This window comes from Diabrotica undecimpunctata, chromosome 1 (genome assembly GCF_040954645.1).
Source record: "Diabrotica undecimpunctata isolate CICGRU chromosome 1, icDiaUnde3, whole genome shotgun sequence".
In the NCBI taxonomy this organism is placed as follows: domain Eukaryota; kingdom Metazoa; phylum Arthropoda; class Insecta; order Coleoptera; family Chrysomelidae; genus Diabrotica; species Diabrotica undecimpunctata.
Genome location: NC_092803.1, coordinates 54,589,801 through 54,599,522, shown reverse-complemented (window position 1 = coordinate 54,599,522; position 9,722 = coordinate 54,589,801).

Genomic DNA, 9,722 nt, shown 5'->3' with positions numbered 1-9,722 from the left:
TGTCCCAATAATGTCGGAAGACCCTACAGTATTAAAAATAAAAAATTAATAAAAAATAAAAATGTTAATTAATGCTAAACATAAATAGGGAAACTATTTTGGCAAAACTCACAACTCACTAGAAAAGAAAGATCTAACAGTATTCTCATAATTGGTCAAATGGCTCCTGTAGGTCCTTTTCCAAATTAATTAGCTCGTTTTCTAACTTAGCTATACCGTACTGATAACGATTAAATAGTAAAAAATACGTTTTTACGGTCACCTTTCACCTTCATCTATTTTTTTTTTTCTACTGAGGTACGAGTTTAATCAATGATTATTTCCTTGTCTATGTTATACTAGCCTCGCATTATTATTATGATGCCTTTTTGTTTTTAAACCGTTTCAGCTTTCCTTCACTTATGTAACGAAATCTTCCGTGGCTATGTTAGTTGCAGCACTATAGTAAAATTCCACTATTTGGAAGAGTGATTTGAAGAGTGATGAAGGAATTGAATTGCATGATGCATTAAAATGAGATCAAATACTAGCCAACAGTCGATATTTATAGCAGTTTAACAAAAGTATCCATTAGCTGTATTTATCATTTGCCTAAAAATACATCGGAAAATACAAAACAAATAAAAAGTAAAACTAAAGGTAGAAAAAAGATTGTTTTGGATGACGAGATAAGACATTTTATTTTCGGAGTAAAATTCCAACACTGACAAAATTTCTCAAGGGCTCGAAAACAATTACTTTTTACCCAAGATATCTCGTAAAGTATTAATCAGAACTATGTGCGAAATGAACTTTCGATATGTAAAAACAGAAAAACTGTGTTATTAGAAAAAAAAAAAGAAATTATTGTGTGCATACTTCGCAGCATTGAACGAAAAACATTATTATTTGGATGAAACCTTGATTAACGAAGGTCATACAGTTGGAAAAGATTGGCAAGATTTAAATGTCAAATGCAAACGCGAATCATTTATAGAAGGCTGCTTTACAGGATTAAAAACTCCATCAGGAAAGGGACGACGTTTAATCATTATCCATATAGGAAGTGATATAGGGTTCCTTGATGATGGTTTGCTTTAATCAATCATGAGTCAAGAAAAACAGGAGATTATCATGAAGAAATGACTTTCGACGTATTTAAGCGCTGGTTTAAGAGAATCTTAACAAAATTAGAACCTGGTCAGGGCACGTCAATAGACGTTTTAGCGTAACTTCCGCGACAGCTGGGTAGCATCAATAAGCTTTGGATAGATCTTGGAGAAATCTTGGATAAAGGGGCTGATGATGAGGATCCGAGGATAACTGAAATCAGGTGCTTAAAGAAAATTATTAATCATAATAATATTATAATATCAAATCAACAAATAACGATAAATTTACTGAAAGAACAAGTAAATTTATTTAAATATATGCAATTAAACGACCAGTCGCCATCTACTCAACAAAATCTGAATTTGATAAGCCATTCTAACAGAAACCTCAATTTTGAACGAACGATAGAGTCTAACAGTAAAGAATATCCAAAAAACAAAAAAACTACAACCGCAAAAAATATTGCTGTTAATAAAAGTCGTAGCTGTTGATAACGAAAGGAGTTTCCCAACAAAAACTGTGTTTAAAAATGTTACCAATAAAAATAAACAAGCTGTTTCCTTAATCGAAAATAATAAACAATTATCATCTGATATTTTAAGAATACAAACGGAAACAAAATGTTCAGATATTATTAATTTAAGAAACGATGAAAATTTGATAAATGTTGAGAATACAAATTCGGTTACAAATAATAGTGGGCAAGAATGGAAAATGGTTAGACAGAAAAAAAGGAATGGACGTTTTGTTATAGGTAATAATGAGATCTCAGAAATCAGTGGTGTCTCAAAATTTAGCCATCTACATGTTACTAGAGTAGACCAACATACAACGGCAGAAAATCTTAAGAAGATGTTAGAAAAACGCTTTCCAGAAGTAATATGTACGTCATTAACTGCTAAGCATCCCAACATATATTCATATTTTAAAATTTTAAATTTTTGAACAAAATTTCGGTAAATCGATGGACCTAAAACTATGGCTAGTAGGCTCCTATGTAAATAGGTTTTTTATGAAGCGCCCAACACATACGTAAATAAAGTTAAGTAGGAAGAAATGAATTTTAAACAGAAAAAAGAAAGGGATGAGTACGATCTCCTACTGTCAAATATTCAGGGACTAAGTCAATTTAAAATGGATTGTTTATTTGCTAATTATAAAAAGTCTGACTTGAAATTTCTTTGTATGACTGAGACGTGGTCAGCAGATGGCGAGGTGACTCATTATAGCTTTCCAAATTTTAATATTGTAAATTCTTTTAATAGATCAAAATATAAATGTGGTGGCGTTGCAGTTTAAACAAGGGATGATATGAAGGTTAGTTCCATTTTACTCCATCAGTAAACTCCTAACTTAATCTTATTTTAAATTCAAATTTGAAACCAAATCAATTCATATTTTAAACAGGCTATTTTAATGTAAATTCCGTGACACTAAATAATTCACACAGGTTTTCTGGTCTTCTAGCATCTTATGGGTTATCACCGAGGAACTTTACACATACAAGGTCGACTTCCGCATGCGGAAATATTTTGGATCAGGTATATACAAATTGTGATGATTGTATAGGTACTGTAAATATAAATACTGAATCGGATCACGATATATTCCTTTTGAGGTTGAATTTTATTAATCTAACTATGACATCAGTTCGAAATACATTCAGAGTAACACATGAAGGCGCTATAGATGCATTCAACAATCTCTTGAGTAAAGAAACATGGCAAGATGTTTATCATGCAACTGATGTTGAGAGTAAATATAATGTCTTTCATGATAAGTTACAGTTCTATTTCATTGTTACTTATCCTATTAGAAAAACCAAACATAAAATAAAAAAAAAATCGGTTGCCTGTAAAGTCGGTTTTACGGGCGAAGATTTTACGTGACAACGTCTTTTTCTCGGTAGAATATTTATTGATATGAATATTATTAAATTGCACAATAGGAACAAGGAATTGAATGAAAATAAGAATTGCACAAATTTTAACTATAGAAATATATTTTGTTTACTAAAACATTGTACATGTAAACTTAAACTTAACTAATTTCTATTTGAGTGATTTTGTTGAGGATAGGACGATGATGCACGGAAGCACGCACCGATTCAACGCGCCTAATTCTCTAGTGCTGCGCGCGCAGCGGACCGATCATGTTTGAGTGGGAGAGAGACGCAAGGCATTCGCCGGTCCGGCGGGCCTCTCTCTCGTTCGGTGACTCACTGTAACAGACGTGAGCGGGCGTTACACTTTTTCATGAATGACTCCGAGCCACAACCTAATTTAAGACGTTGTCACGTCAAAAACATTGGTCACACAAGAAGTAAAATCTTCTTCAGATAGATAGTCTGAAGGATTTGTATATTTTGAGTAAGGCATACCCTGAGCTAAGAACTCTATATAGACAAAAAAAAATATCAGCAAAAGTTCTTGTTGAGACCACAAAGGGTCAGTTTTATTTTAACAAAATCTCTAAATCCTCTAACAAAAACAAAACCACATAGGCTGTTATAAATGACCTTAATGAAAAACAAAAAAATCACGAAAATATTTGTCTAAAACTAAATAATACTAGGATTATAGATTCAGATATAATATCTAACATATTTATTGATTACTTTATACATGCACCAGTAGATATAATTAGTAAAATAATTAAACCAGATTTAAATTTTCAGCATTCAAAAATAGCATGTTCAAAATAGTTTGTTCCTATCTTTTGTAACAGAGGAAGACATCTTAGACATAATAAAATATAAAATTAAAAACAAAGTATCGTGTGGTTTTGATAAAAAATTTCAGTTAAAGTAATTAAGAAAATTGCGTCTCAAATTTTGACACCACTTGCTCATATTATAAATGCTTCTTTTAATACTGGTGTTTTTCCCAGTATGCTGAAAACTTCTATCATTTCACCTGTAATAAAACAAGGTGATGCTGAATTAATGTCAAATTTTCGACCATTGCCTGTTCCATCTGTGATATCTAAGATTACTAAATATGCAATGCTAAAACAACTTTTATTATTTTTAGATATCAACCGAATTATCACAAAGAATCAACATGAATTTCGAAATAAATTTTCTACTTCCACAGCCATTAACAGTTTCTATGAGGAAGTCTTAATCTCTATTGAAAACAGTGAAAATCCAACTGCCATTTTTTGTGACCTCAGTCGTGCTTTTGATTGTGTGCAACACGATGTACTCCTCGATAGATTGTACATATATGGTGTTAGGGGAGTTGTCCATAGTTGGTTTGGTTCCTATCTAAAAGACCGGCACCAAATAGTTAAAGTGAAAAATAACTTAAATTAAAAATGATTAAATAAATAAGTGAAATTAATAAAATTTCAATGTCTAATCCGATTGTCAATAGCAATGGAGTACCACAAGGCTCCATATTGTGCCCGATATTATTAATTTTGTATATTAATGAACCACCCTACATAATGCCTGATGCATTTGTATCAGTTTATGCGGATGACTCAACAATGCTATATCGCGATGAAGACATAAATTTTTTACAAGATAAAATAACAAACTCACTGAAGACCTTCTCTGATTTCTCCAATAATCAGTCGCTCCTGTTCAATGTTCACAAAACTAAATTTTTATCATTTAAATCCCGTTCAAATTCTACTAGACGTGATTTAAGTCTATTCATCAATGGTGAGGGTATTTTGAGTTGTAGTGATGTGAAGTTTTTAGGAGTGACGTTCGACTCTCATTTATCTTTTAAGGCTCATTGTTGGAATGTACGTAAAAAACTCAATTCTAAATAATACCAATTGAGAAATTTGGGTAGAATACTTAGTCTGCAACACCTTCGTCTTTTTTATTTTACTGAGGTGCAATCGACAATAAGTTACGGTATAACTGTCTGGGGTGGCTCTTCTAGTATAAAGAACGTTTTCAAGGCTCAAAAGGGTATTGTCATCAGTGAGTTCGGCTCTAGCAGTCGAACAGTAAGGACGCGAGTCAGCGAAGTGTGCTTAGGTGGGGACGACTGACCTATTGTCAACGGAGCTTTTTAGCTCCCGGTGGGTAAGACACCGAGTGTGGCATAGGCATTTGTTTTACATATTAGCGAAGAGCGGATGTGAGGTTGTTATTAGTTAAACCGTCGGGGAGCTGTTTTTATAGGCTCCTCGCGGAGGCTATAATAGCTTCGCGTTTGCGAAGATTTCGGGATCACCTCAGTGTGTCGACAGGGATGACACTGTAAGGCCTTGACATTTGACAAGGTCGGACAGAAACGGCCCCTGCTCCTGAGGTGTGAGAAACTGGAAGAGGATTCCTGCCTGAGAAATCAGGTAGTGAACAACCGTGTGGTAGCTGGGACGACACCCAGGAAAACCGTCAGGCATCGGCCAGGCGGGACGACAAAAACAGAGTCTTCTGTGTAATAAACTTATAAATAGTTTTGAACTCTTAATGTTCACTGCCGTCCGGCACAATGAGTGAAAATCTCCCCCAAAACAGTGTTGTCACGCAGGTGACAACACAAGAAGCAGACGAAGATGACAAGCCCCAGTTATCCACCCCATCTGTCGCAAAAGCTATTGACTTGTACAATAATTTTACCGCGAACCTCAACAATCCCTTAGAAAATCTCCCCTCATCTGATGACGACTCCTATTCGCCCGAGTCAGAAGATGACAAAATCAGCAAAGATGATACGGACGATACCATATCAATATCCGCAGATGCCAGCACCGACGAAGCACTGAACGCCGAGTCGGACGAAGCACTGAACGCCGAGTCGAACGAAGCACTGAACGCCGAGTCGACCGAAGCCCCGCCCCCACTGGAAGATGAAAACAATGTTGAGATGGAAGCCCCAAAACAACTGAAAAGACAGCGAGCCCCCGAAATAGACGAGGATGAGGAAGAAAGGAAAAAAGCGAAAGAGATGGAAGCCAGAGAAAAGGCAAATGAATTAAGTAGGTCAGTCAATGCACTGACCGAACAAATCAGAGACATGAAAAAAGAAATGAGAGCCAGAGAGGAAAAACTTCTAACTCAATTAAACGAGTTAAGAAGGGAAAATCAAGAGAAAGATCGGGAAGTCAAAAGACTAACCGACAAGATTCTAGAGTTAATGGATGCATTAACTCAACAAAGAAATGAGGCAAAACTCCAAAGAGAGAAAGTAGATACCATCCCGGAACCCCCACCAAAAGATAAAACCGCTAAGTCGAATTCGGCGAAAAAAACGAATTCGAAAAAAGTAACAACCAAAGAAGTTACAGTCATACCCATCATAACTAGTGATGACGGTATGGAAATAGAAGCAGAAGAAGACTGGCACACCACCGGCAACATCGAATGGAAAACCGTCGAGAAAAAACCCAAACAAAGCGCAGCGGAGAAGCAAACTCAGCTTATCCAAAAGCGTAAAAAAGAAGTGATGGACAGGACCATCAAATCAAGGCAAGAGAAGAGACAAGCTCTTGAAAACAAAAAAGAATCAACAACAAAGGAGTCGCAACCTCCTACCAAAAAAGTTGAAATAAAGAAAAAGGAGACGCAAACTCCTAATAAAAAAGTTGACGACAAGGAGTCACAACCTCCTAACAAAAAAGTTGCAGAAGAAGCGACCCTCGAGATCACTCCCGAAGTAGCAGTCTCTACTCCTAAGCAGCCCAAACCACCGGCGATAATTTTGAAAACTGTCAACGAGCATCAGAAGATACTGCAGCAAGCTGCAGCCATGAAAATAATCTCGGCAAATAAATTTGCCAGATCAGGAAGGTCTATTGTTATACAAACAAAGACCAGAGAGGACTACCTAACAATGGTAAGACTCCTAGAGACATACAGCCCAGCTGTAGATTTTATCGCGTATCCTATAGATACCGATAAAATGAAGAGAGTAATAATAAGAGGATTATCGGCAAAAACCGATACCAATCTAATTCTCAACGAAATTATAAGCAAAGGAGTAGAGGCTACTAAGGTCATAAACATGATCTCAAAAAAGCCAGACAAGAAACCCCTCCCAATATTTTTGGTAACCATCAAAGCAGAAGAGGACACAAAAATAAAAAACATTTCTGACCTATGTTACATGAGGATCAGCGTAGAGGACGAAGTGAAGACAAGACATGAAACAATACAATGTTTCAATTGTCAAGGTTTCTACCACAGTTCAAAATCTTGCCACTGTGGTTCGAAATGCGTGAAGTGCGGAGAAAATCACCTTAGTAGCGAATGCGAAAAGGACAGAGAAACGGACCCAAAATGCGTTAACTGCGAACAAGCGCATACAGCGAATTATCGCGGATGCCCAAGAGCTCCTAAGAAGAAAGCCGCCCCACAACAACAAAGGGCAAGGCCCATCAACACCAATAAAGGTGTTAGCTACGCTCAGGCTACTAAACAGTCTGAAAGCGTGACAACAGAAAAAACAGCTACAAACGAAGCAGCAGCTCTCATCGCCAAATTCAACGCCGATCTAAATGCCAAAATGGCACATGTCACCAACATGTTAGATCAAATGCAACAAGTAATGACAGCCATAGGAAACATAGGTCAGAAATGTTAGTACACCAAACGGAAGATCTTCGCATTGGGTCATGGAACTCCGGCGGAATATTCAAAAAAATCAACCTTCTGGACGAAATGATAAATAGATTAAAGCTCGATATCGTAGCCCTACAAGAAACCAAATTAGTGGAAAGGAAGAAAACAAAATTTCTCGGCTACGATATCTACAGGACGGATCATAGAGTGTTATCAGGTGGAACAGCCATACTTGTGAAAAAAGAAATCGAACATGAACACATCCCAACACCAGATGGACTGGTCACAATGGAAGCCACACTCATAAGACTAAAAGCCAACAACGACTCACTAAAAATAGTGTCTGCATATGTCAGACCTAACGAACCGATCCTAGATGAAGATTTGAGCCTAATATTAAACTCAGAAGAGCCAACCATAATATTAGGAGACCTTAATGCGAGATCTCCCAACTGGTACGACAGGACGACCAACAACAACGGACGACGACTATGCAGCCATCTCGAAAACAGACCAAATACGTACGTGATCGGACCAACAGAGCCGACATGTTTTCACGGACAAGTTCCTACTTACCTAGACATTGCAATCCTACACAACGTGGGTCAACAATACGAGATACACTCTCTAAACGAAGGCGATTCGACACACAACTTAATCGTCCTGACCCTGGGCGCAATAGAAACAAACTATTTGTAGCCCCATAACAGAAAAAAGACAAGTTGGTCAAACTACAGAAGAATTGTGAGCGAGAACATCGGTAATATCCCCACAGCCAACAACATAACAGAATTAGAAGACAGTGTAATAAAACTAGAAGAAACAATCAACAACGCTATCGATGCCAGCTCCAAAACCGAAACTATAACTAGACAAAAAGGAAGATTTAGGGACATAAGTATAGAACTTAAAAACTTAATCAAGCAGAAAAACCGGAAAAGAAGAAGAGCCTACCGCACTAGAACGGTAGAAGACAAAAGGATTGCAAATGAGCTAGATAGGGAAGTGAAAAAACAACTTCAAAATCATCGAAATTAAAGCTGGGACTCCTATATCGAAGAGTTAAATCCAAACAAATCTGCGTTCTGGAAACTATCAAAAATCCTACGAAAAGACAAGAAACCCATACCCCCTCTACACGGAGTAAACGGGATTGTCCACACAGAAATCGAAAAAGCAGAAGTCCTAAAAGACGAAATAGAAAGGGCGTGTAGAAACAACGAACACCCCAACGAAGATATAGATTTCGAAGAAGAGGTAGAGAGGACAGCAAGAAGACTAAAAAGGACAAAAGGCAGAATAGGGATACTTCATACATCTCCCGAAGAAATAAGAGAACTCATAAAGCAGACTAATGCCAAAAAAGCCCCAGGCCCAGACAACATCACAAACAGGACGCTGAAAAACCTACCTACAAAAGCGATTGGTTATATTACCAACATCGTAAACAATATGCTGAAACTAAGATATTTTCCAGACAGATGGAAGGAAGCTCACATAATCATGATTGCTAAGCCAGGGAAAAATGGCACATTTCCTCAAAATTACAGACCAATCAGCTTACTATCATCGGTAAGCAAGATTGCGGAAAGAGTAATTCTAAAAAGACTGAACGAAGAGTCTCAAGCATTACACACCATTCCAGAAGCTCAATTCGGTTTCAGAAGTGAACACTCCTGTGAATTACAGGTATTAAGACTCACAGAATTCATAACCAAAGGATTTAACGAAAAGACATACACAGCAACCGCATTTCTGGACGTCAGTAAAGCATTTGACAGAGTCTGGCACAAGGGACTCATCTACAAGATAAATTCATTGGGATACAGCGAGGCGATGACATGTCTCCTTGCGTCATACCTTGCTAACAGAAGGTTCCGGATTCGAATAGGGGCAACCCTATCTGAAGTCGGAGCCCTGGAAGCGGGTGTGCCTCAGGGTGCCGTGCTGTCGCCATACCTGTATACCATCTATACGGCCGACACGCCAACAGAACCCGGATCTCTGTTAAGTCTTTACGCAGACGACACAGCAATAGCGGTTAGCTGGAGAAACCCGAATCATGCAGCTAATCACCTGCAAAGAGCACTAAATAGATTTCAAC